Consider the following 26,484-nt stretch of genomic DNA (forward strand, 5'->3'; position numbering starts at 1 on the left):
TTTTAAGCGCAGCAGAGTAACCAGCTCACATACCTGTTAGCTCAGGTGAGTTTAAAAGGCTGCTGTTGATAACAAGGGCATTTGCTAAATAGATGGTGTGTGTGCAACAATATACTGAAAGGTCAATTATATTGTGCAGCTTATCTCACCACCTGTAGTTATTTAGGTGAAAGCTCCAAAATGCTTGCCTAATATGTCTGTTTATCCAAAAGGAAGTATAGAGGGAGAGCTAGATAGATAGCATTGCATTACATTACATTACATGGCAATGCAATGCACAGTTGCTGAAGTTGAACCAAAATGAGCTTGTCATCTGGCTTCTGCAACTTTTAACATGAAAAATCCAATGAGGAGAAGAAAAGCAAAGCCAAAGAGTCCATCCCAAAATCCGACAAACAAGCAAAATGAACAAAAAGCATTGAATTCAATTCTTTCTGATTTTAGAAACTGCATTAAAGAAGGGGTGCACCGGTCCTGGAGATACTGCAATACCAGGTCAATGCGTGGAGTGGACAGAGCAAGCTCTTTTTCCATCTCCCTGTTCTAAAAATCCATTTAATATATGGTCCCCAGATAGGGGACGTATCAGATATTAAACTGATAAGAACAGATACTACACTTGATCTTAGCCAAAAGGCCGAGAAGCGATAACCAGAATTGGTTTCCGACTACGGTGCCACCCAAGGATTCTGAAAAGTCCATTTGTGGAGATGGCCACCTGGACTCCCGTTAAGAAGACATGCTGTCAACCTCTAGATCCCTCACATGCCTGCACTTTTCGGCTTGCTGCTGCTGCAATCCACGCGTTTTAGATCTGCATAACTCCACCTCTTTTAGCACAGTACCCTCAACCCCCGGCTGTTCCCACCCGCCTCAACATCGTTGGAAGGGAGGAGAACCAATTAAGGCGGGGGGGGGGTGGAACGAGCAGCTGTCTACCCTTAGCAGGAGGGTTGTTGATTAATTACCTCTCCTGCTGCTGCTGCTGCTGGCTGTCCAGCAGCAGACTGAAGGTGGCTGCTGCTGTGCGCAGGTATATAAAGGCTCAGAGCCTATTATGACACGCGCAGCCAGCGTTCCATTGCCACATTCCGTCTACTGCAGGCGGGATACCTGGATGGCTGAATGTCACTGAGAAGCTCACAGAGACCGCCATAAGCAACAGTTTAAAAGAATGCCACAGACTAATCAACCAAACTTTTTGGGTTGGTTTCTCTTTTATAGTCTGCAGGCATTAAATGAAAGAAGTCAGTGTTCCAGCAGAGGGAGACAACGTTTCAGAAAAGGCATTGTAGCAAACCAAAAAAGAAATTTTAAGCGCAGCAGAGTAACCAGCTCACATACCTGTTAGCTCAGGTGAGTTTAAAAGGCTGCTGTTGATAACAAGGGCATTTGCTAAATAGATGGTGTGTGTGCAACAATATACTGAAAGGTCAATTATATTGTGCAGCTTATCTCACCACCTGTAGTTATTTAGGTGAAAGCTCCAAAATGCTTGCCTAATATGTCTGTTTATCCAAAAGGAAGTATAGAGGGAGAGCTAGATAGATAGCATTGCATTACATTACATTACATGGCAATGCAATGCACAGTTGCTGAAGTTGAACCAAAATGAGCTTGTCATCTGGCTTCTGCAACTTTTAACATGAAAAATCCAATGAGGAGAAGAAAAGCAAAGCCAAAGAGTCCATCCCAAAATCCGACAAACAAGCAAAATGAACAAAAAGCATTGAATTCAATTCTTTCTGATTTTAGAAACTGCATTAAAGAAGGGGTGCACCGGTCCTGGAGATACTGCAATACCAGGTCAATGCGTGGAGTGGACAGAGCAAGCTCTTTTTCCATCTCCCTGTTCTAAAAATCCATTTAATATATGGTCCCCAGATAGGGGACGTATCAGATATTAAACTGATAAGAACAGATACTACACTTGATCTTAGCCAAAAGGCCGAGAAGCGATAACCAGAATTGGTTTCCGACTACGATGCCACCCAAGGATTCTGAAAAGTCCATTTGTGGAGATGGCCACCTGGACTCCCGTTAAGAAGACATGCTGTCAACCTCTAGATCCCTCACATGCCTGCACTTTTCGGCTTGCTGCTGCTGCAATCCACGCGTTTTAGATCTGCATAACTCCACCTCTTTTAGCACAGTACCCTCAACCCCCGGCTGTTCCCACCCGCCTCAACACCGTTGGAAGGGAGGAGAACCAATTAAGGCGGGGGGGGGGGTGGAACGAGCAGCTGTCTACCCTTAGCAGGAGGGTTGCTGATTAATTACCTCTCCTGCTGCTGCTGCTGCTGGCTGTCCAGCAGCAGACTGAAGGTGGCTGCTGCTGTGCGCAGGTATATAAAGGCTCAGAGCCTATTATGACACGCGCAGCCAGCGTTCCATTGCCACATTCCGTCTACTGCAGGCGGGATACCTGGATGGCTGAATGTCACTGAGAAGCTCACAGAGACCGCCATAAGCAACAGTTTAAAAGAATGCCACAAACTAATCAACCAAACTTTTTGGGTTGGTTTCTCTTTTATAGTCTGCAGGCATTAAATGAAAGAAGTCAGTGTTCCAGCAGAGGGAGACAACGTTTCAGAAAAGGCATTGTAGCAAACCAAAAAAGAAATTTTAAGCGCAGCAGAGTAACCAGCTCACATACCTGTTAGCTCAGGTGAGTTTAAAAGGCTGCTGTTGATAACAAGGGCATTTGCTAAATAGATGGTGTGTGTGCAACAATATACTGAAAGGTCAATTATATTGTGCAGCTTATCTCACCACCTGTAGTTATTTAGGTGAAAGCTCCAAAATGCTTGCCTAATATGTCTGTTTATCCAAAAGGAAGTATAGAGGGAGAGCTAGATAGATAGCATTGCATTACATTACATTACATGGCAATGCAATGCACAGTTGCTGAAGTTGAACCAAAATGAGCTTGTCATCTGGCTTCTGCAACTTTTAACATGAAAAATCCAATGAGGAGAAGAAAAGCAAAGCCAAAGAGTCCATCCCAAAATCCGACAAACAAGCAAAATGAACAAAAAGCATTGAATTCAATTCTTTCTGATTTTAGAAACTGCATTAAAGAAGGGGTGCACCGGTCCTGGAGATACTGCAATACCAGGTCAATGCGTGGAGTGGACAGAGCAAGCTCTTTTTCCATCTCCCTGTTCTAAAAATCCATTTAATATATGGTCCCCAGATAGGGGACGTATCAGATATTAAACTGATAAGAACAGATACTACACTTGATCTTAGCCAAAAGGCCGAGAAGCGATAACCAGAATTGGTTTCCGACTACGGTGCCACCCAAGGATTCTGAAAAGTCCATTTGTGGAGATGGCCACCTGGACTCCCGTTAAGAAGACATGCTGTCAACCTCTAGATCCCTCACATGCCTGCACTTTTCGGCTTGCTGCTGCTGCAATCCACGCGTTTTAGATCTGCATAACTCCACCTCTTTTAGCACAGTACCCTCAACCCCCGGCTGTTCCCACCCGCCTCAACATCGTTGGAAGGGAGGAGAACCAATTAAGGCGGGGGGGGGGGTGGAACGAGCAGCTGTCTACCCTTAGCAGGAGGGTTGTTGATTAATTACCTCTCCTGCTGCTGCTGCTGCTGGCTGTCCAGCAGCAGACTGAAGGTGGCTGCTGCTGTGCGCAGGTATATAAAGGCTCAGAGCCTATTATGACACGCGCAGCCAGCGTTCCATTGCCACATTCCGTCTACTGCAGGCGGGATACCTGGATGGCTGAATGTCACTGAGAAGCTCACAGAGACCGCCATAAGCAACAGTTTAAAAGAATGCCACAGACTAATCAACCAAACTTTTTGGGTTGGTTTCTCTTTTATAGTCTGCAGGCATTAAATGAAAGAAGTCAGTGTTCCAGCAGAGGGAGACAACGTTTCAGAAAAGGCATTGTAGCAAACCAAAAAAGAAATTTTAAGCGCAGCAGAGTAACCAGCTCACATACCTGTTAGCTCAGGTGAGTTTAAAAGGCTGCTGTTGATAACAAGGGCATTTGCTAAATAGATGGTGTGTGTGCAACAATATACTGAAAGGTCAATTATATTGTGCAGCTTATCTCACCACCTGTAGTTATTTAGGTGAAAGCTCCAAAATGCTTGCCTAATATGTCTGTTTATCCAAAAGGAAGTATAGAGGGAGAGCTAGATAGATAGCATTGCATTACATTACATTACATGGCAATGCAATGCACAGTTGCTGAAGTTGAACCAAAATGAGCTTGTCATCTGGCTTCTGCAACTTTTAACATGAAAAATCCAATGAGGAGAAGAAAAGCAAAGCCAAAGAGTCCATCCCAAAATCCGACAAACAAGCAAAATGAACAAAAAGCATTGAATTCAATTCTTTCTGATTTTAGAAACTGCATTAAAGAAGGGGTGCACCGGTCCTGGAGATACTGCAATACCAGGTCAATGCGTGGAGTGGACAGAGCAAGCTCTTTTTCCATCTCCCTGTTCTAAAAATCCATTTAATATATGGTCCCCAGATAGGGGACGTATCAGATATTAAACTGATAAGAACAGATACTACACTTGATCTTAGCCAAAAGGCCGAGAAGCGATAACCAGAATTGGTTTCCGACTACGATGCCACCCAAGGATTCTGAAAAGTCCATTTGTGGAGATGGCCACCTGGACTCCCGTTAAGAAGACATGCTGTCAACCTCTAGATCCCTCACATGCCTGCACTTTTCGGCTTGCTGCTGCTGCAATCCACGCGTTTTAGATCTGCATAACTCCACCTCTTTTAGCACAGTACCCTCAACCCCCGGCTGTTCCCACCCGCCTCAACACCGTTGGAAGGGAGGAGAACCAATTAAGGCGGGGGGGGGGGTGGAACGAGCAGCTGTCTACCCTTAGCAGGAGGGTTGCTGATTAATTACCTCTCCTGCTGCTGCTGCTGCTGGCTGTCCAGCAGCAGACTGAAGGTGGCTGCTGCTGTGCGCAGGTATATAAAGGCTCAGAGCCTATTATGACACGCGCAGCCAGCGTTCCATTGCCACATTCCGTCTACTGCAGGCGGGATACCTGGATGGCTGAATGTCACTGAGAAGCTCACAGAGACCGCCATAAGCAACAGTTTAAAAGAATGCCACAAACTAATCAACCAAACTTTTTGGGTTGGTTTCTCTTTTATAGTCTGCAGGCATTAAATGAAAGAAGTCAGTGTTCCAGCAGAGGGAGACAACGTTTCAGAAAAGGCATTGTAGCAAACCAAAAAAGAAATTTTAAGCGCAGCAGAGTAACCAGCTCACATACCTGTTAGCTCAGGTGAGTTTAAAAGGCTGCTGTTGATAACAAGGGCATTTGCTAAATAGATGGTGTGTGTGCAACAATATACTGAAAGGTCAATTATATTGTGCAGCTTATCTCACCACCTGTAGTTATTTAGGTGAAAGCTCCAAAATGCTTGCCTAATATGTCTGTTTATCCAAAAGGAAGTATAGAGGGAGAGCTAGATAGATAGCATTGCATTACATTACATTACATGGCAATGCAATGCACAGTTGCTGAAGTTGAACCAAAATGAGCTTGTCATCTGGCTTCTGCAACTTTTAACATGAAAAATCCAATGAGGAGAAGAAAAGCAAAGCCAAAGAGTCCATCCCAAAATCCGACAAACAAGCAAAATGAACAAAAAGCATTGAATTCAATTCTTTCTGATTTTAGAAACTGCATTAAAGAAGGGGTGCACCGGTCCTGGAGATACTGCAATACCAGGTCAATGCGTGGAGTGGACAGAGCAAGCTCTTTTTCCATCTCCCTGTTCTAAAAATCCATTTAATATATGGTCCCCAGATAGGGGACGTATCAGATATTAAACTGATAAGAACAGATACTACACTTGATCTTAGCCAAAAGGCCGAGAAGCGATAACCAGAATTGGTTTCCGACTACGGTGCCACCCAAGGATTCTGAAAAGTCCATTTGTGGAGATGGCCACCTGGACTCCCGTTAAGAAGACATGCTGTCAACCTCTAGATCCCTCACATGCCTGCACTTTTCGGCTTGCTGCTGCTGCAATCCACGCGTTTTAGATCTGCATAACTCCACCTCTTTTAGCACAGTACCCTCAACCCCCGGCTGTTCCCACCCGCCTCAACATCGTTGGAAGGGAGGAGAACCAATTAAGGCGGGGGGGGGGTGGAACGAGCAGCTGTCTACCCTTAGCAGGAGGGTTGCTGATTAATTACCTCTCCTGCTGCTGCTGCTGCTGGCTGTCCAGCAGCAGACTGAAGGTGGCTGCTGCTGTGCGCAGGTATATAAAGGCTCAGAGCCTATTATGACACGCGCAGCCAGCGTTCCATTGCCACATTCCGTCTACTGCAGGCGGGATACCTGGATGGCTGAATGTCACTGAGAAGCTCACAGAGACCGCCATAAGCAACAGTTTAAAAGAATGCCACAGACTAATCAACCAAACTTTTTGGGTTGGTTTCTCTTTTATAGTCTGCAGGCATTAAATGAAAGAAGTCAGTGTTCCAGCAGAGGGAGACAACGTTTCAGAAAAGGCATTGTAGCAAACCAAAAAAGAAATTTTAAGCGCAGCAGAGTAACCAGCTCACATACCTGTTAGCTCAGGTGAGTTTAAAAGGCTGCTGTTGATAACAAGGGCATTTGCTAAATAGATGGTGTGTGTGCAACAATATACTGAAAGGTCAATTATATTGTGCAGCTTATCTCACCACCTGTAGTTATTTAGGTGAAAGCTCCAAAATGCTTGCCTAATATGTCTGTTTATCCAAAAGGAAGTATAGAGGGAGAGCTAGATAGATAGCATTGCATTACATTACATTACATGGCAATGCAATGCACAGTTGCTGAAGTTGAACCAAAATGAGCTTGTCATCTGGCTTCTGCAACTTTTAACATGAAAAATCCAATGAGGAGAAGAAAAGCAAAGCCAAAGAGTCCATCCCAAAATCCGACAAACAAGCAAAATGAACAAAAAGCATTGAATTCAATTCTTTCTGATTTTAGAAACTGCATTAAAGAAGGGGTGCACCGGTCCTGGAGATACTGCAATACCAGGTCAATGCGTGGAGTGGACAGAGCAAGCTCTTTTTCCATCTCCCTGTTCTAAAAATCCATTTAATATATGGTCCCCAGATAGGGGACGTATCAGATATTAAACTGATAAGAACAGATTTTTTTTTTATCGAAAGCCCGAATTCGTGTACAAAACCCGAGTGCGCTTAAAAAAGTGACAAGTGCCACAAAAAAAGTGCACTAGGATGCTGGTCTTCTTGAAACCCTCTCCAAAAGGAAAAGGGTCCCCCAAACCATTCCCCGTCCCTCCGAGCCAAAAGGCCACAGCGAGGAACAGGGACAAAAAGCCACCTCCAGCCGAAGCCAGAGGCGACCCAATCTTACCCCCAGCACCTGCCCGAGTTCTCACCCGAGCAAGGCACTGGGAGCCAAAGACTGTGCTCCCCTCCCGGAAGAGGGGAGCCAACAATGCTCTCCTCCCGAAAGAGGAGAGCCAGGGGGGTTCAGGGGGGAGCGGAACCTGATGGCCACACACTCCCCCCCTAGACCTGCCAAGAGAGGAACCCGTAAGGGAACCGCATCCCGACAAAATCCTAGTAGGACGTGACACACGTGAATAAGTGGACACACAGTGACAAAGAAATTAAATAAATAGTGAAGGTTTCACAGTATAATACTGCCCGGACCTTCGACCGGGAATTGAAAAATTCCCCATCCTAAGGCCAGAAGGCCCGGAATAAGGGTGTGTGCGAAGAAAGAAAATTTGAAGTGCTTGTGCAAATGTGCCATAAACTCAAGTGGGGTTCCCAATCCCAGTGAGTTAAGGCACCCCAGGGTCACCACTCCTGGGGCACTACACACTTCGGGCTTTCGATCTTCCCCGGCCCAATGGCGTCGATCCTGGGGGGCCATGCTTTCCACCAGATGACTATATTAGCCACCTGGCGTACTAACAAGCGCCTAAACCCCAGTGTGCATAATGTATCAATCTACTAGGGCGGCCAACATCCAAAACCGCCTTTTCGAAAGATACTACACTTGATCTTAGCCAAAAGGCCGAGAAGCGATAACCAGAATTGGTTTCCGACTACGGTGCCACCCAAGGATTCTGAAAAGTCCATTTGTGCAGATGGCCACCTGGACTCCCGTTAAGAAGACATGCTGTCAACCTCTAGATCCCTCACATGCCTGCACTTTTCGGCTTGCTGCTGCTGCAATCCACGCGTTTTAGATCTGCATAACTCCACCTCTTTTAGCACAGTACCCTCAACCCCCGGCTGTTCCCACCCGCCTCAACACCGTTGGAAGGGAGGAGAACCAATTAAGGCGGGGGGGGGGGGTGGAACGAGCAGCTGTCTACCCTTAGCAGGAGGGTTGCTGATTAATTACCTCTCGTGCTGCTGCTGCTGCTGGCTGTCCAGCAGCAGACTGAAGGTGGCTGCTGCTGTGCGCAGGTATATAAAGGCTCAGAGCCTATTATGACACGCGCAGCCAGCGTTCCATTGCCACATTCCGTCTACTGCAGGCGGGATACCTGGATGGCTGAATGTCACTGAGAAGCTCACAGAGACCGCCATAAGCAACAGTTTAAAAGAATGCCACAGACTAATCAACCAAACTTTTTGGGTTGGTTTCTCTTTTATAGTCTGCAGGCATTAAATGAAAGAAGTCAGTGTTCCAGCAGAGGGAGACAACGTTTCAGAAAAGGCATTGTAGCAAACCAAAAAAGAAATTTTAAGCGCAGCAGAGTAACCAGCTCACATACCTGTTAGCTCAGGTGAGTTTAAAAGGCTGCTGTTGATAACAAGGGCATTTGCTAAATAGATGGTGTGTGTGCAACAATATACTGAAAGGTCAATTATATTGTGCAGCTTATCTCACCACCTGTAGTTATTTAGGTGAAAGCTCCAAAATGCTTGCCTAATATGTCTGTTTATCCAAAAGGAAGTATAGAGGGAGAGCTAGATAGATAGCATTGCATTACATTACATTACATGGCAATGCAATGCACAGTTGCTGAAGTTGAACCAAAATGAGCTTGTCATCTGGCTTCTGCAACTTTTAACATGAAAAATCCAATGAGGAGAAGAAAAGCAAAGCCAAAGAGTCCATCCCAAAATCCGACAAACAAGCAAAATGAACAAAAAGCATTGAATTCAATTCTTTCTGATTTTAGAAACTGCATTAAAGAAGGGGTGCACCGGTCCTGGAGATACTGCAATACCAGGTCAATGCGTGGAGTGGACAGAGCAAGCTCTTTTTCCATCTCCCTGTTCTAAAAATCCATTTAATATATGGTCCCCAGATAGGGGACGTATCAGATATTAAACTGATAAGAACAGATACTACACTTGATCTTAGCCAAAAGGCCGAGAAGCGATAACCAGAATTGGTTTCCGACTACGGTGCCACCCAAGGATTCTGAAAAGTCCATTTGTGGAGATGGCCACCTGGACTCCCGTTAAGAAGACATGCTGTCAACCTCTAGATCCCTCACATGCCTGCACTTTTCGGCTTGCTGCTGCTGCAATCCACGCGTTTTAGATCTGCATAACTCCACCTCTTTTAGCACAGTACCCTCAACCCCCGGCTGTTCCCACCCGCCTCAACACCGTTGGAAGGGAGGAGAACCAATTAAGGCGGGGGGGGGGGTGGAACGAGCAGCTGTCTACCCTTAGCAGGAGGGTTGCTGATTAATTACCTCTCCTGCTGCTGCTGCTGCTGGCTGTCCAGCAGCAGACTGAAGGTGGCTGCTGCTGTGCGCAGGTATATAAAGGCTCAGAGCCTATTATGACACGCGCAGCCAGCGTTCCATTGCCACATTCCGTCTACTGCAGGCGGGATACCTGGATGGCTGAATGTCACTGAGAAGCTCACAGAGACCGCCATAAGCAACAGTTTAAAAGAATGCCACAGACTAATCAACCAAACTTTTTGGGTTGGTTTCTCTTTTATAGTCTGCAGGCATTAAATGAAAGAAGTCAGTGTTCCAGCAGAGGGAGACAACGTTTCAGAAAAGGCATTGTAGCAAACCAAAAAATAAATTTTAAGCGCAGCAGAGTAACCAGCTCACATACCTGTTAGCTCAGGTGAGTTTAAAAGGCTGCTGTTGATAACAAGGGCATTTGCTAAATAGATGGTGTGTGTGCAACAATATACTGAAAGGTCAATTATATTGTGCAGCTTATCTCACCACCTGTAGTTATTTAGGTGAAAGCTCCAAAATGCTTGCCTAATATGTCTGTTTATCCAAAAGGAAGTATAGAGGGAGAGCTAGATAGATAGCATTGCATTACATTACATTACATGGCAATGCAATGCACAGTTGCTGAAGTTGAACCAAAATGAGCTTGTCATCTGGCTTCTGCAACTTTTAACATGAAAAATCCAATGAGGAGAAGAAAAGCAAAGCCAAAGAGTCCATCCCAAAATCCGACAAACAAGCAAAATGAACAAAAAGCATTGAATTCAATTCTTTCTGATTTTAGAAACTGCATTAAAGAAGGGGTGCACCGGTCCTGGAGATACTGCAATACCAGGTCAATGCGTGGAGTGGACAGAGCAAGCTCTTTTTCCATCTCCCTGTTCTAAAAATCCATTTAATATATGGTCCCCAGATAGGGGACGTATCAGATATTAAACTGATAAGAACAGATTTTTTTTTTATCGAAAGCCCGAATTCGTGTACAAAACCCGAGTGCGCTTAAAAAAGTGACAAGTGCCACAAAAAAAGTGCACTAGGATGCTGGTCTTCTTGAAACCCTCTCCAAAAGGAAAAGGGTCCCCCAAACCATTCCCCGTCCCTCCGAGCCAAAAGGCCACAGCGAGGAACAGGGACAAAAAGCCACCTCCAGCCGAAGCCAGAGGCGACCCAATCTTACCCCCAGCACCTGCCCGAGTTCTCACCCGAGCAAGGCACTGGGAGCCAAAGACTGTGCTCCCCTCCCGGAAGAGGGGAGCCAACAATGCTCTCCTCCCGAAAGAGGAGAGCCAGGGGGGTTCAGGGGGGAGCGGAACCTGATGGCCACACACTCCCCCCCTAGACCTGCCAAGAGAGGAACCCGTAAGGGAACCGCATCCCGACAAAATCCTAGTAGGACGTGACACACGTGAATAAGTGGACACACAGTGACAAAGAAATTAAATAAATAGTGAAGGTTTCACAGTATAATACTGCCCGGACCTTCGACCGGGAATTGAAAAATTCCCCATCCTAAGGCCAGAAGGCCCGGAATAAGGGTGTGTGCGAAGAAAGAAAATTTGAAGTGCTTGTGCAAATGTGCCATAAACTCAAGTGGGGTTCCCAATCCCAGTGAGTTAAGGCACCCCAGGGTCACCACTCCTGGGGCACTTCACACTTCGGGCTTTCGATCTTCCCCGGCCCAATGGCGTCGATCCTGGGGGGCCATGCTTTCCACCAGATGACTATATTAGCCACCTGGCGTACTAACAAGCGCCTAAACCCCAGTGTGCATAATGTATCAATCTACTAGGGCGGCCAACATCCAAAACCGCCTTTTCGAAAGATACTACACTTGATCTTAGCCAAAAGGCCGAGAAGCGATAACCAGAATTGGTTTCCGACTACGGTGCCACCCAAGGATTCTGAAAAGTCCATTTGTGCAGATGGCCACCTGGACTCCCGTTAAGAAGACATGCTGTCAACCTCTAGATCCCTCACATGCCTGCACTTTTCGGCTTGCTGCTGCTGCAATCCACGCGTTTTAGATCTGCATAACTCCACCTCTTTTAGCACAGTACCCTCAACCCCCGGCTGTTCCCACCCGCCTCAACACCGTTGGAAGGGAGGAGAACCAATTAAGGCGGGGGGGGGGGGTGGAACGAGCAGCTGTCTACCCTTAGCAGGAGGGTTGCTGATTAATTACCTCTCCTGCTGCTGCTGCTGCTGGCTGTCCAGCAGCAGACTGAAGGTGGCTGCTGCTGTGCGCAGGTATATAAAGGCTCAGAGCCTATTATGACACGCGCAGCCAGCGTTCCATTGCCACATTCCGTCTACTGCAGGCGGGATACCTGGATGGCTGAATGTCACTGAGAAGCTCACAGAGACCGCCATAAGCAACAGTTTAAAAGAATGCCACAGACTAATCAACCAAACTTTTTGGGTTGGTTTCTCTTTTATAGTCTGCAGGCATTAAATGAAAGAAGTCAGTGTTCCAGCAGAGGGAGACAACGTTTCAGAAAAGGCATTGTAGCAAACCAAAAAAGAAATTTTAAGCGCAGCAGAGTAACCAGCTCACATACCTGTTAGCTCAGGTGAGTTTAAAAGGCTGCTGTTGATAACAAGGGCATTTGCTAAATAGATGGTGTGTGTGCAACAATATACTGAAAGGTCAATTATATTGTGCAGCTTATCTCACCACCTGTAGTTATTTAGGTGAAAGCTCCAAAATGCTTGCCTAATATGTCTGTTTATCCAAAAGGAAGTATAGAGGGAGAGCTAGATAGATAGCATTGCATTACATTACATTACATGGCAATGCAATGCACAGTTGCTGAAGTTGAACCAAAATGAGCTTGTCATCTGGCTTCTGCAACTTTTAACATGAAAAATCCAATGAGGAGAAGAAAAGCAAAGCCAAAGAGTCCATCCCAAAATCCGACAAACAAGCAAAATGAACAAAAAGCATTGAATTCAATTCTTTCTGATTTTAGAAACTGCATTAAAGAAGGGGTGCACCGGTCCTGGAGATACTGCAATACCAGGTCAATGCGTGGAGTGGACAGAGCAAGCTCTTTTTCCATCTCCCTGTTCTAAAAATCCATTTAATATATGGTCCCCAGATAGGGGACGTATCAGATATTAAACTAATAAGAACAGATACTACACTTGATCTTAGCCAAAAGGCCGAGAAGCGATAACCAGAATTGGTTTCCGACTACGGTGCCATCCAAGGATTCTGAAAAGTCCATTTGTGGAGATGGCCACCTGGACTCCCGTTAAGAAGACATGCTGTCAACCTCTAGATCCCTCACATGCCTGCACTTTTCGGCTTGCTGCTGCTGCAATCCACGCGTTTTAGATCTGCATAACTCCACCTCTTTTAGCACAGTACCCTCAACCCCCGGCTGTTCCCACCCGCCTCAACACCGTTGGAAGGGAGGAGAACCAATTAAGGCGGGGGGGGGGGGTGGAACGAGCAGCTGTCTACCCTTAGCAGGAGGGTTGCTGATTAATTACCTCTCCTGCTGCTGCTGCTGCTGGCTGTCCAGCAGCAGACTGAAGGTGGCTGCTGCTGTGCGCAGGTATATAAAGGCTCAGAGCCTATTATGACACGCGCAGCCAGCGTTCCATTGCCACATTCCGTCTACTGCAGGCGGGATACCTGGATGGCTGAATGTCACTGAGAAGCTCACAGAGACCGCCATAAGCAACAGTTTAAAAGAATGCCACAGACTAATCAACCAAACTTTTTGGGTTGGTTTCTCTTTTATAGTCTGCAGGCATTAAATGAAAGAAGTCAGTGTTCCAGCAGAGGGAGACAACGTTTCAGAAAAGGCATTGTAGCAAACCAAAAAAGAAATTTTAAGCGCAGCAGAGTAACCAGCTCACATACCTGTTAGCTCAGGTGAGTTTAAAAGGCTGCTGTTGATAACAAGGGCATTTGCTAAATAGATGGTGTGTGTGCAACAATATACTGAAAGGTCAATTATATTGTGCAGCTTATCTCACCACCTGTAGTTATTTAGGTGAAAGCTCCAAAATGCTTGCCTAATATGTCTGTTTATCCAAAAGGAAGTATAGAGGGAGAGCTAGATAGATAGCATTGCATTACATTACATTACATGGCAATGCAATGCACAGTTGCTGAAGTTGAACCAAAATGAGCTTGTCATCTGGCTTCTGCAACTTTTAACATGAAAAATCCAATGAGGAGAAGAAAAGCAAAGCCAAAGAGTCCATCCCAAAATCCGACAAACAAGCAAAATGAACAAAAAGCATTGAATTCAATTCTTTCTGATTTTAGAAACTGCATTAAAGAAGGGGTGCACCGGTCCTGGAGATACTGCAATACCAGGTCAATGCGTGGAGTGGACAGAGCAAGCTCTTTTTCCATCTCCCTGTTCTAAAAATCCATTTAATATATGGTCCCCAGATAGGGGACGTATCAGATATTAAACTGATAAGAACAGATACTACACTTGATCTTAGCCAAAAGGCCGAGAAGCGATAACCAGAATTGGTTTCCGACTACGGTGCCACCCAAGGATTCTGAAAAGTCCATTTGTGGAGATGGCCACCTGGACTCCCGTTAAGAAGACATGCTGTCAACCTCTAGATCCCTCACATGCCTGCACTTTTCGGCTTGCTGCTGCTGCAATCCACGCGTTTTAGATCTGCATAACTCCACCTCTTTTAGCACAGTACCCTCAACCCCCGGCTGTTCCCACCCGCCTCAACACCGTTGGAAGGGAGGAGAACCAATTAAGGCGGGGGGGGGGGGGGGGTGGAACGAGCAGCTGTCTACCCTTAGCAGGAGGGTTGCTGATTAATTACCTCTCCTGCTGCTGCTGCTGCTGGCTGTCCAGCAGCAGACTGAAGGTGGCTGCTGCTGTGAGCAGGTATATAAAGGCTCAGAGCCTATTATGACACGCGCAGCCAGCGTTCCATTGCCACATTCCGTCTACTGCAGGCGGGATACCTGGATGGCTGAATGTCACTGAGAAGCTCACAGAGACCGCCATAAGCAACAGTTTAAAAGAATGCCACAGACTAATCAACCAAACTTTTTGGGTTGGTTTCTCTTTTATAGTCTGCAGGCATTAAATGAAAGAAGTCAGTGTTCCAGCAGAGGGAGACAACGTTTCAGAAAAGGCATTGTAGCAAACCAAAAAAGAAATTTTAAGCGCAGCAGAGTAACCAGCTCACATACCTGTTAGCTCAGGTGAGTTTAAAAGGCTGCTGTTGATAACAAGGGCATTTGCTAAATAGATGGTGTGTGTGCAACAATATACTGAAAGGTCAATTATATTGTGCAGCTTATCTCACCACCTGTAGTTATTTAGGTGAAAGCTCCAAAATGCTTGCCTAATATGTCTGTTTATCCAAAAGGAAGTATAGAGGGAGAGCTAGATAGATAGCATTGCATTACATTACATTACATGGCAATGCAATGCACAGTTGCTGAAGTTGAACCAAAATGAGCTTGTCATCTGGCTTCTGCAACTTTTAACATGAAAAATCCAATGAGGAGAAGAAAAGCAAAGCCAAAGAGTCCATCCCAAAATCCGACAAACAAGCAAAATGAACAAAAAGCATTGAATTCAATTCTTTCTGATTTTAGAAACTGCATTAAAGAAGGGGTGCACCGGTCCTGGAGATACTGCAATACCAGGTCAATGCGTGGAGTGGACAGAGCAAGCTCTTTTTCCATCTCCCTGTTCTAAAAATCCATTTAATATATGGTCCCCAGATAGGGGACGTATCAGATATTAAACTGATAAGAACAGATACTACACTTGATCTTAGCCAAAAGGCCGAGAAGCGATAACCAGAATTGGTTTCCGACTACGGTGCCACCCAAGGATTCTGAAAAGTCCATTTGTGGAGATGGCCACCTGGACTCCCGTTAAGAAGACATGCTGTCAACCTCTAGATCCCTCACATGCCTGCACTTTTCGGCTTGCTGCTGCTGCAATCCACGCGTTTTAGATCTGCATAACTCCACCTCTTTTAGCACAGTACCCCCAACCCCCGGCTGTTCCCACCCGCCTCAACACCGTTGGAAGGGAGGAGAACCAATTAAGGCGGGGGGGGGGTGGAACGAGCAGCTGTCTACCCTTAGCAGGAGGGTTGCTGATTAATTACCTCTCCTGCTGCTGCTGCTGCTGGCTGTCCAGCAGCAGACTGAAGGTGGCTGCTGCTGTGCGCAGGTATATAAAGGCTCAGAGCCTATTATGACACGCGCAGCCAGCGTTCCATTGCCACATTCCGTCTACTGCAGGCGGGATACCTGGATGGCTGAATGTCACTGAGAAGCTCACAGAGACCGCCATAAGCAACAGTTTAAAAGAATGCCACAGACTAATCAACCAAACTTTTTGGGTTGGTTTCTCTTTTATATTCTGCAGGCATTAAATGAAAGAAGTCAGTGTTCCAGCAGAGGGAGACAACGTTTCAGAAAAGGCATTGTAGCAAACCAAAAAAGAAATTTTAAGCGCAGCAGAGTAACCAGCTCACATACCTGTTAGCTCAGGTGAGTTTAAAAGGCTGCTGTTGATAACAAGGGCATTTGCTAAATAGATGGTGTGTGTGCAACAATATACTGAAAGGTCAATTATATTGTGCAGCTTATCTCACCACCTGTAGTTATTTAGGTGAAAGCTCCAAAATGCTTGCCTAATATGTCTGTTTATCCAAAAGGAAGTATAGAGGGAGAGCTAGATAGATAGCATTGCATTACATTACATTACATGGCAATGCAATGCACAGTTGCTGAAGTTGAACCAAAATGAGCTTGTCATCTGGCTTCTGCAACTTTTAACATGAAAAATCCAATGAGGAGAAGAAAAGCAAAGCCAAAGAGTCCATCCCAAAATCCGACAAACAAGCAAAATGAACAAAAAGCATTGAATTCAATTCTTTCTGATTTTAGAAACTGCATTAAAGAAGGGGTGCACCGGTCCTGGAGATACTGCAATACCAGGTCAATGCGTGGAGTGGACAGAGCAAGCTCTTTTTCCATCTCCCTGTTCTAAAAATCCATTTAATATATTGTCCCCAGATAGGGGACGTATCAGATATTAAACTGATAAGAACAGATACTACACTTGATCTTAGCCAAAAGGCCGAGAAGCGATAACCAGAATTGGTTTCCGACTACGGTGCCACCCAAGGATTCTGAAAAGTCCATTTGTGGAGATGGCCACCTGGACTCCCGTTAAGAAGACATGCTGTCAACCTCTAGATCCCTCACATGCCTGCACTTTTCGGCTTGCTGCTGCTGCAATCCACGCGTTTTAGATCTGCATAACTCCACCTCTTTTAGCACAGTACCCTCAACCCCCGGCTGTTCCCACCCGCCTCAACACCGTTGGAAGGGAGGAGAACCAATTAAGGCGGGGGGGGGGTGGAACGAGCAGCTGTCTACCCTTAGCAGGAGGGTTGCTGATTAATTACCTCTCCTGCTGCTGCTGCTGCTGGCTGTCCAGCAGCAGACTGAAGGTGGCTGCTGCTGTGCGCAGGTATATAAAGGCTCAGAGCCTATTATGACACGCGCAGCCAACGTTCCATTGCCACATTCCGTCTACTGCAGGCGGGATACCTGGATGGCTGAATGTCACTGAGAAGCTCACAGAGACCGCCATAAGCAACAGTTTAAAAGAATGCCACAGACTAATCAACCAAACTTTTTGGGTTGGTTTCTCTTTTATAGTCTGCAGGCATTAAATGAAAGAAGTCAGTGTTCCAGCAGAGGGAGACAACGTTTCAGAAAAGGCATTGTAGCAAACCAAAAAAGAAATTTTAAGCGCAGCAGAGTAACCAGCTCACATACCTGTTAGCTCAGGTGAGTTTAAAAGGCTGCTGTTGATAACAAGGGCATTTGCTAAATAGATGGTATGTGTGCAACAATATACTGAAAGGTCAATTATATTGTGCAGCTTATCTCACCACCTGTAGTTATTTAGGTGAAAGCTCCAAAATCCTTGCCTAATATGTCTGTTTATCCAAAAGGAAGTATAGAGGGAGAGCTAGATAGATAGCATTGCATTACATTACATTACATGGCAATGCAATGCACAGTTGCTGAAGTTGAACCAAAATGAGCTTGTCATCTGGCTTCTGCAACTTTAACATGAAAAATCCAATGAGGAGAAGAAAAGCAAAGCCAAAGAGTCCATCCCAAAATCCGACAAACAAGCAAAATGAACAAAAAGCATTGAATTCAATTCTTTCTGATTTTAGAAACTGCATTAAAGAAGGGGTGCACCGGTCCTGGAGATACTGCAATACCAGGTCAATGCGTGGAGTGGACAGAGCAAGCTCTTTTTCCATCTCCCTGTTCTAAAAATCCATTTAATATATTGTCCCCAGATAGGGGACGTATCAGATATTAAACTGATAAGAACAGATACTACACTTGATCTTAGCCAAAAGGCCGAGAAGCGATAACCAGAATTGGTTTCCGACTACGGTGCCACCCAAGGATTCTGAAAAGTCCATTTGTGGAGATGGCCACCTGGACTCCCGTTAAGAAGACATGCTGTCAACCTCTAGATCCCTCACATGCCTGCACTTTTCGGCTTGCTGCTGCTGCAATCCACGCGTTTTAGATCTGCATAACTCCACCTCTTTTAGCACAGTACCCTCAACCCCCGGCTGTTCCCACCCGCCTCAACACCGTTGGAAGGGAGGAGAACCAATTAAGGCGGGGGGGGGGGTGGAACGAGCAGCTGTCTACCCTTAGCAGGAGGGTTGCTGATTAATTACCTCTCCTGCTGCTGCTGCTGCTGGCTGTCCAGCAGCAGACTGAAGGTGGCTGCTGCTGTGCGCAGGTATATAAAGGCTCAGAGCCTATTATGACACGCGCAGCCAACGTTCCATTGCCACATTCCGTCTACTGCAGGCGGCATACCTGGATGGCTGAATGTCACTGAGAAGCTCACAGAGACCGCCATAAGCAACAGTTTAAAAGAATGCCACAGACTAATCAACCAAACTTTTTGGGTTGGTTTCTCTTTTATAGTCTGCAGGCATTAAATGAAAGAAGTCAGTGTTCCAGCAGAGGGAGACAACGTTTCAGAAAAGGCATTGTAGCAAACCAAAAAAGAAATTTTAAGCGCAGCAGAGTTACCAGCTCACATACCTGTTAGCTCAGGTGAGTTTAAAAGGCTGCTGTTGATAACAAGGGCATTTGCTAAATAGATGGTGTGTGTGCAACAATATACTGAAAGGTCAATTATATTGTGCAGCTTATCTCACCACCTGTAGTTATTTAGGTGAAAGCTCCAAAATGCTTGCCTAATATGTCTGTTTATCCAAAAGGAAGTATAGAGGGAGAGCTAGATAGATAGCATTGCATTACATTACATTACATGGCAATGCAATGCACAGTTGCTGAAGTTGAACCAAAATGAGCTTGTCATCTGGCTTCTGCAACTTTAACATGAAAAATCCAATGAGGAGGAGAAAAGCAAAGCCAAAGAGTCCATCCCAAAATCCGACAAACAAGCAAAATGAACAAAAAGCATTGAATTCAATTCTTTCTGATTTTAGAAACTGCATTAAAGAAGGGGTGCACCGGTCCTGGAGATACTGCAATACCAGGTCAATGCGTGGAGTGGACAGAGCAAGCTCTTTTTCCATCTCCCTGTTCTAAAAATCCATTTAATATATGGTCCTCAGATAGGGGACGTATCAGATATTAAACTGATAAGAACAGATACTACACTTGATCTTAGCCAAAAGGCCGAGAAGCGATAACCAGAATTGGTTTCCGACTACGGTGCCACCCAAGGATTCTGAAAAGTCCATTTGTGGAGATGGCCACCTGGACTCCCGTTAAGAAGACATGCTGTCAACCTCTAGATCCCTCACATGCCTGCACTTTTCGGCTTGCTGCTGCTGCAATCCACGCATTTTAGATCTGCATAACTCCACCTCTTTTAGCACAGTACCCTCAACCCCCGGCTGTTCCCACCCGCCTCAACACCGTTGGAAGGGAGGAGAACCAATTAAGGCGGGGGGGGGGGTGGAACGAGCAGCTGTCTACCCTTAGCAGGAGGGTTGCTGATTAATTACCTCTCCTGCTGCTGCTGCTGCTGGCTGTCCAGCAGCAGACTGAAGGTGGCTGCTGCTGTGCGCAGGTATATAAAGGCTCAGAGCCTATTATGACACGCGCAGCCAGCGTTCCATTGCCACATTCCGTCTACTGCAGGCGGGATACCTGGATGGCTGAATGTCACTGAGAAGCTCACAGAGACCGCCATAAGCAACAGTTTAAAAGAATGCCACAGACTAATCAACCAAACTTTTTGGGTTGGTTTCTCTTTTATAGTCTGCAGGCATTAAATGAAAGAAGTCAGTGTTCCAGCAGAGGGAGACAACGTTTCAGAAAAGGCATTGTAGCAAACCAAAAAAGAAATTTTAAGCGCAGCAGAGTAACCAGCTCACATACCTGTTAGCTCAGGTGAGTTTAAAAGGCTGCTGTTGATAACAAGGGCATTTGCTAAATAGATGGTGTGTGTGCAACAATATACTGAAAGGTCAATTATATTGTGCAGCTTATCTCACCACCTGTAGTTATTTAGGTGAAAGCTCCAAAATGCTTGCCTAATATGTCTGTTTATCCAAAAGGAAGTATAGAGGGAGAGCTAGATAGATAGCATTGCATTACATTACATTACATGGCAATGCAATGCACAGTTGCTGAAGTTGAACCAAAATGAGCTTGTCATCTGGCTTCTGCAACTTTTAACATGAAAAATCCAATGAGGAGAAGAAAAGCAAAGCCAAAGAGTCCATCCTAAAATCCGACAAACAAGCAAAATGAACAAAAAGCATTGAATTCAATTCTTTCTGATTTTAGAAACTGCATTAAAGAAGGGGTGCACCGGTCCTGGAGATACTGCAATACCAGGTCAATGCGTGGAGTGGACAGAGCAAGCTCTTTTTCCATCTCCCTGTTCTAAAAATCCATTTAATATATGGTCCCCAGATAGGGGACGTATCAGATATTAAACTGATAAGAACAGATACTACACTTGATCTTAGCCAAAAGGCCGAGAAGCGATAACCAGAATTGGTTTCCGACTACGGTGCCACCCAAGGATTCTGAAAAGTCCATTTGTGGAGATGGCCACCTGGACTCCCGTTAAGAAGACATGCTGTCAACCTCTAGATCCCTCACATGCCTGCACTTTTCGGCTTGCTGCTGCTGCAATCCACGCGTTTTAGATCTGCATAACTCCACCTCTTTTAGCACAGTACCCTCAACCCCCGGCTGTTCCCACCCGCCTCAACACCGTTGGAAGGGAGGAGAACCAATTAAGGCGGGGGGGGGGGGTGGAACGAGCAGCTGTCTACCCTTAGCAGGAGGGTTGCTGATTAATTACCTCTCCTGCTGCTGCTGCTGCTGGCTGTCCAGCAGCAGACTGAAGGTGGCTGCTGCTGTGCGCAGGTATATAAAGGCTCAGAGCCTATTATGACACGCGCAGCCAGCGTTCCATTGCCACATTCCGTCTACTGCAGGCGGGATACCTGGATGGCTGAATGTCACTGAGAAGCTCACAGAGACCGCCATAAGCAACAGTTTAAAAGAATGCCACAGACTAATCAACCAAACTTTTTGGGTTGGTTTCTCTTTTATAGTCTGCAGGCATTAAATGAAAGAATTCAGTGTTCCAGCAGAGGGAGACAACGTTTCAGAAAAGGCATTGTAGCAAACCAAAAAAGAAATTTTAAGCGCAGCAGAGTAACCAGCTCACATACCTGTTAGCTCAGGTGAGTTTAAAAGGCTGCTGTTGATAACAAGGGCATTTGCTAAATAGATGGTGTGTGTGCAACAATATACTGAAAGGTCAATTATATTGTGCAGCTTATCTCACCACCTGTAGTTATTTAGGTGAAAGCTCCAAAATGCTTGCCTAATATGTCTGTTTATCCAAAAGGAAGTATAGAGGGAGAGCTAGATAGATAGCATTGCATTACATTACATTACATGGCAATGCAATGCACAGTTGCTGAAGTTGAACCAAAATGAGCTTGTCATCTGGCTTCTGCAACTTTTAACATGAAAAATCCAATGAGGAGAAGAAAAGCAAAGCCAAAGAGTCCATCCCAAAATCCGACAAACAAGCAAAATGAACAAAAAGCATTGAATTCAATTCTTTCTGATTTTAGAAACTGCATTAAAGAAGGGGTGCACCAGTCCTGGAGATACTGCAATACCAGGTCAATGCGTGGAGTGGACAGAGCAAGCTCTTTTTCCATCTCCCTGTTCTAAAAATCCATTTAATATATGGTCCCCAGATAGGGGACGTATCAGATATTAAACTGATAAGAACAGATACTACACTTGATCTTAGCCAAAAGGCCGAGAAGCGATAACCAGAATTGGTTTCCGACTACGGTGCCACCCAAGGATTCTGAAAAGTCCATTTGTGGAGATGGCCACCTGGACTCCCGTTAAGAAGACATGCTGTCAACCTCTAGATCCCTCACATGCCTGCACTTTTCGGCTTGCTGCTGCTGCAATCCACGCGTTTTAGATCTGCATAACTCCACCTCTTTTAGCACAGTACCCTCAACCCCCGGCTGTTCCCACCCGCCTCAACACCGTTGGAAGGGAGGAGAACCAATTAAGGCGGGGGGGGGTGGAACGAGCAGCTGTCTACCCTTAGCAGGAGGGTTGCTGATTAATTACCTCTCCTGCTGCTGCTGCTGCTGGCTGTCCAGCAGCAGACTGAAGGTGGCTGCTGCTGTGCGCAGGTATATAAAGGCTCAGAGCCTATTATGACACGCGCAGCCAGCGTTCCATTGCCACATTCCGTCTACTGCAGGCGGGATACCTGGATGGCTGAATGTCACTGAGAAGCTCACAGAGACCGCCATAAGCAACAGTTTAAAAGAATGCCACAGACTAATCAACCAAACTTTTTGGGTTGGTTTCTCTTTTATATTCTGCAGGCATTAAATGAAAGAAGTCAGTGTTCCAGCAGAGGGAGACAACGTTTCAGAAAAGGCATTGTAGCAAACCAAAAAAGAAATTTTAAGCGCAGCAGAGTAACCAGCTCACATACCTGTTAGCTCAGGTGAGTTTAAAAGGCTGCTGTTGATAACAAGGGCATTTGCTAAATAGATGGTGTGTGTGCAACAATATACTGAAAGGTCAATTATATTGTGCAGCTTATCTCACCACCTGTAGTTATTTAGGTGAAAGCTCCAAAATGCTTGCCTAATATGTCTGTTTATCCAAAAGGAAGTATAGAGGGAGAGCTAGATAGATAGCATTGCATTACATTACATTACATGGCAATGCAATGCACAGTTGCTGAAGTTGAACCAAAATGAGCTTGTCATCTGGCTTCTGCAACTTTTAACATGAAAAATCCAATGAGGAGAAGAAAAGCAAAGCCAAAGAGTCCATCCCAAAATCCGACAAACAAGCAAAATGAACAAAAAGCATTGAATTCAATTCTTTCTGATTTTAGAAACTGCATTAAAGAAGGGGTGCACCGGTCCTGGAGATACTGCAATACCAGGTCAATGCGTGGAGTGGACAGAGCAAGCTCTTTTTCCATCTCCCTGTTCTAAAAATCCATTTAATATATGGTCCCCAGATAGGGGACGTATCAGATATTAAACTGATAAGAACAGATTTTTTTTTTTTTTTAATTTGGCTATCCCCCACATGGGGATAAAAACCGTTTATTTAAAATTTAACAAATTACAGAAATAAAACCATTACATCCACATTACACTTTCGGGACTTCAAAGAAAAATAAATATTCCATCACAGCAAATTTTACAAGACTTCAAATATTCCATAGGTTAAAAAGCCATTTGCCTGCCAATGTTACATTCTTTTTCCTGTCCAATAAATAGTATATGTACATTTCACTTTTACAAAAGGCTAAAACATCATCTACTGGTAACATTTCATGTTTAAAAACAGCAATATTTCTAGCATTCCAGAGCGCTATCTTGGCACAATTCACTATCTTCCACGCCATTATTTTTTGGTCCATTGTTGGGCATTCCAGAAGACCATATAACACTGATGCAAAATTAAAGTCCTTGAGGTCCACCATTTTCTCCAGCAGGGGGATTAGTCTTCTCCAGAACTCTTTAGCAAAAGCACAAGTCCATAAAAGATGCTTCACTGTCTCTTCTTCTTGACAACCTTCTCTTGGGCAGATGGCAGACCTCACAAAACCTCTTCTGTACTGGAATGCCCGGCAAGGAAGACAGTGGTGTGCGCAGCTCCAAGACATGTCTTTCTGTACATTAAAAAGATAAGGGGCGTTAATCATTTTCCATATGTGTACAGTTTTGTCATCATCATAACGTTCAATATCACACAACGTCACATCAGTACTAATTTGTTTGAGTAGTGTCTTGCTGTTACATAGATCCCCTGTCTGTTTCTTATTCAAATTAAAATCAAGAATAATTTTCTTTAAAATCTCATAATGTGCAGGTAGGTTAAAAGCATAAGGAAAGGATAAAACCGTTTCAAACCAACCAAACCTTCTCATGAGAAAACCAGTGTTAAAACGCATAAAATAGGAAAGGTAATTATCTTTAAAAAGGGTTTTAAAACAGAAACAGAAAAACTGTATTAAAAGAAACTTATCTAAAACAGGGAAATCTTTCCCACCTTTAACCTTTGGCTTTGTCACAATTTCTCTTTTGAGTTTCTCCATTTTTGAGCCCCAAAAAAAGGTAAAACATACTTTTGTAATTCGTTTCAACAAATTTGTAGGAGGGGGGAACACCAAACTAAGATATAACAGGATAGGTAATATCACCATTTTTACAATCAGAACTTTACCTTCCATTGACAGCTTTCTCATATTCCACATGCAGATTTTCTGATTAATTTTCTGTGCTGCCGCATCCCAGCTATTAAAACCATTATTAGATTCATTAAAAGAAACACCTAAAATAGTGATGGAATCTGTAACTGCAATTGGTACATCATGTAAACGCATCCCCCCGACATTTAAAATATTACATTTAGTAAGATTAATTTTAAAACCGGAAACTGTACAAAAAGACTGAATTTGGCTTATCGTTTTTTGTATTGAAGGTACATCACATCCAAACACGGCTACATCATCCATATAGCTTACAACTTTAACTTGTAGACCGTTCCCTCCGGGTAAGGGTACTCCACATATTTGCTTATCCTGGCGTATTGTACATAAAAGGGGTTCTATAGCACATATAAAAAGCAGGGGGGACAAAGGGCAACCCTGCTTCACCCCTGATTTTAAAACTACCTCTTTTGTTTTAAAACCATTAACTAAAATCTTACTCGTACAATCATTATAAAAAGCTTTAATAGACAATAAAAACCCACCCGGAATGCCCATTTTTTCTAAAACTTTAAAAAGATAAAAATGAGACACGCGGTCAAAAGCTTTCTCAAAATCCACCGCTAGGATTGACATCTTTGTCTTTCTGGTTTTTACATCTTCAATACAATCTTTCACCAGGTTTAAATTGTCCCAGATACTACGCCCAGGTACCCCGCATACCTGATTTGCATGAATTACTTTATGTATCACCTTTTTCAACCGATTTGCACAGATCTTAGCCATAATTTTGTAATCACTATTTAAAAGAGTTATCGGCCTCCAGTTTTTAAGATCCGTTTTGTCACCTTTTTTGTATAGTAGTGATACCTCACCTTTCTTCCATGAGTTGAGTAAAACCTTATTATTAAAAACTTCGGAAAACAAATTAAACAAATCATCTTTTAAAATATCATAAAAACTTATATAAAACTCTATGGGGATACCATCAGGGCCCGGCACTTTACCATTTTTAAAACTCTTCATGGTTTCTAAAATCTCTTCCTCAACTAGAGGTTGGGATAAAAAACTTTGGGCATCAGCATCTAGGGTGGACTTGATCTCCCCCAGGAAAGTGTGTATTAAATCATGGTCTATAGTTTTTACATTAAAAAGATCATTAAAATAGACATTTACCTTATCCAATATAACGTTGATATTATTATCTCCATCTATGTTATCAATTATTGTTTTTGTCTGTTTGTTTTTCTTAAAAAAATACCTGGAACAAGTCTCATCCTCTTCTACGTGTTTTACCTTTGAACGAAAAATCAGTTCTTTTCCTTTTTGTTCCAACCACTTTGAAATTTCTCCTTTAAGACTCAGTATATCATTACCTACATCCAGACCATTGTCTTTGAATTTGTACAATGTCTGTAACCTGATATTAAGAAAATTATAGATCTCAAACTTTTCTTTAGCTTTTTGTATGCTTTTCTTAATAAAGAAATCTTTGATGCTTATTTTCATTCTATCCCACCAGGAGCTAAAAGAAATATTGGGGTTTTTCCTTTTTCTACACTTTACATAAAACTCAATAAAATCCGATAAAATTTGTGGATCTTTTAAAAGGGACACATTCAATTTCCAAGATTTCTTACCACATTTCTTCTTTCCATTAATCCTCACTCTAAAAGATAAAACCTTGTGATCTGAGAGAATATTAGTTAAAACTTCACATTTCACTGGCAGTATTTTTTCTGAACCTAAAACAAAATCTATCCTGGAGCTACATGTAGAATTGCTCCAGGTGAAACCAGCGTCTATAGGGCTATCCTTGTTACATTCTTTATACACATCAGTTAATTTACAATCATTTATAATATTGCTTAACATTCCAGACGTTTTGTCATAATTTCTACTCACGGAACCGGAGCGTCGGCTTTCGCCTTTTAAAATACAATTAAAATCACCTGCCAGGATAAAAGGTTCAGA

General features: G+C 44.2%; 16 non-coding genes and 3 pseudogenes across 16 annotated transcripts; all 19 read right to left on the bottom strand.

Annotated features, from left to right (window-relative positions):
- Positions 1-458: 458 nt before the first annotated feature.
- Positions 459-649, bottom strand: LOC141195650 (U2 spliceosomal RNA). The gene has a single exon (XR_012268230.1). It is a non-coding gene; the product is annotated as a U2 spliceosomal RNA (small nuclear RNA).
- Positions 650-1,769: 1,120 nt separating this feature from the next.
- Positions 1,770-1,960, bottom strand: LOC141195651 (U2 spliceosomal RNA). Its single transcript, XR_012268231.1, has one exon. It is a non-coding gene; the product is annotated as a U2 spliceosomal RNA (small nuclear RNA).
- Positions 1,961-3,081: 1,121 nt separating this feature from the next.
- LOC141195653 (U2 spliceosomal RNA) lies at positions 3,082-3,272 on the bottom strand. Its single transcript, XR_012268233.1, has one exon. It is a non-coding gene; the product is annotated as a U2 spliceosomal RNA (small nuclear RNA).
- A 1,121-nt stretch (positions 3,273-4,393) lies between these two features.
- On the bottom strand, positions 4,394-4,584 carry LOC141195654 (U2 spliceosomal RNA). The gene has a single exon (XR_012268234.1). It is a non-coding gene; the product is annotated as a U2 spliceosomal RNA (small nuclear RNA).
- Positions 4,585-5,705: 1,121 nt separating this feature from the next.
- On the bottom strand, positions 5,706-5,896 carry LOC141195655 (U2 spliceosomal RNA). The gene has a single exon (XR_012268235.1). It is a non-coding gene; the product is annotated as a U2 spliceosomal RNA (small nuclear RNA).
- Positions 5,897-7,016: 1,120 nt separating this feature from the next.
- LOC141196288 (U2 spliceosomal RNA) lies at positions 7,017-7,198 on the bottom strand. Its single transcript, XR_012268847.1, has one exon. It is a non-coding gene; the product is annotated as a U2 spliceosomal RNA (small nuclear RNA).
- A 789-nt stretch (positions 7,199-7,987) lies between these two features.
- LOC141196529 (U2 spliceosomal RNA) lies at positions 7,988-8,079 on the bottom strand (annotated as a pseudogene).
- A 1,122-nt stretch (positions 8,080-9,201) lies between these two features.
- Positions 9,202-9,392, bottom strand: LOC141195656 (U2 spliceosomal RNA). The gene has a single exon (XR_012268236.1). It is a non-coding gene; the product is annotated as a U2 spliceosomal RNA (small nuclear RNA).
- A 1,121-nt stretch (positions 9,393-10,513) lies between these two features.
- LOC141196289 (U2 spliceosomal RNA) lies at positions 10,514-10,695 on the bottom strand. The gene has a single exon (XR_012268848.1). It is a non-coding gene; the product is annotated as a U2 spliceosomal RNA (small nuclear RNA).
- Positions 10,696-11,484: 789 nt separating this feature from the next.
- LOC141196530 (U2 spliceosomal RNA) lies at positions 11,485-11,576 on the bottom strand (annotated as a pseudogene).
- Positions 11,577-12,698: 1,122 nt separating this feature from the next.
- On the bottom strand, positions 12,699-12,889 carry LOC141195964 (U2 spliceosomal RNA). The gene has a single exon (XR_012268535.1). It is a non-coding gene; the product is annotated as a U2 spliceosomal RNA (small nuclear RNA).
- Positions 12,890-14,011: 1,122 nt separating this feature from the next.
- On the bottom strand, positions 14,012-14,202 carry LOC141195657 (U2 spliceosomal RNA). The gene has a single exon (XR_012268237.1). It is a non-coding gene; the product is annotated as a U2 spliceosomal RNA (small nuclear RNA).
- A 1,126-nt stretch (positions 14,203-15,328) lies between these two features.
- On the bottom strand, positions 15,329-15,519 carry LOC141195659 (U2 spliceosomal RNA). Its single transcript, XR_012268238.1, has one exon. It is a non-coding gene; the product is annotated as a U2 spliceosomal RNA (small nuclear RNA).
- A 1,120-nt stretch (positions 15,520-16,639) lies between these two features.
- On the bottom strand, positions 16,640-16,830 carry LOC141195646 (U2 spliceosomal RNA). The gene has a single exon (XR_012268226.1). It is a non-coding gene; the product is annotated as a U2 spliceosomal RNA (small nuclear RNA).
- Positions 16,831-17,949: 1,119 nt separating this feature from the next.
- On the bottom strand, positions 17,950-18,140 carry LOC141196570 (U2 spliceosomal RNA). The gene has a single exon (XR_012268971.1). It is a non-coding gene; the product is annotated as a U2 spliceosomal RNA (small nuclear RNA).
- A 1,120-nt stretch (positions 18,141-19,260) lies between these two features.
- Positions 19,261-19,451, bottom strand: LOC141196038 (U2 spliceosomal RNA). The gene has a single exon (XR_012268606.1). It is a non-coding gene; the product is annotated as a U2 spliceosomal RNA (small nuclear RNA).
- A 1,121-nt stretch (positions 19,452-20,572) lies between these two features.
- LOC141195660 (U2 spliceosomal RNA) lies at positions 20,573-20,763 on the bottom strand. Its single transcript, XR_012268239.1, has one exon. It is a non-coding gene; the product is annotated as a U2 spliceosomal RNA (small nuclear RNA).
- Positions 20,764-21,885: 1,122 nt separating this feature from the next.
- On the bottom strand, positions 21,886-22,076 carry LOC141195819 (U2 spliceosomal RNA). Its single transcript, XR_012268395.1, has one exon. It is a non-coding gene; the product is annotated as a U2 spliceosomal RNA (small nuclear RNA).
- Positions 22,077-23,195: 1,119 nt separating this feature from the next.
- LOC141196331 (U2 spliceosomal RNA) lies at positions 23,196-23,398 on the bottom strand (annotated as a pseudogene).
- Between the last annotated feature and the right edge of the window lie 3,086 nt (positions 23,399-26,484).

The sequence above is a fragment of the Phyllobates terribilis genome, unplaced genomic scaffold (genome assembly GCF_046119375.1).
Source record: "Phyllobates terribilis strain yellow unplaced genomic scaffold, ASM4611937v1 Scaffold_74__1_contigs__length_7073193, whole genome shotgun sequence".
Lineage (NCBI taxonomy): Eukaryota > Metazoa > Chordata > Amphibia > Anura > Dendrobatidae > Phyllobates > Phyllobates terribilis.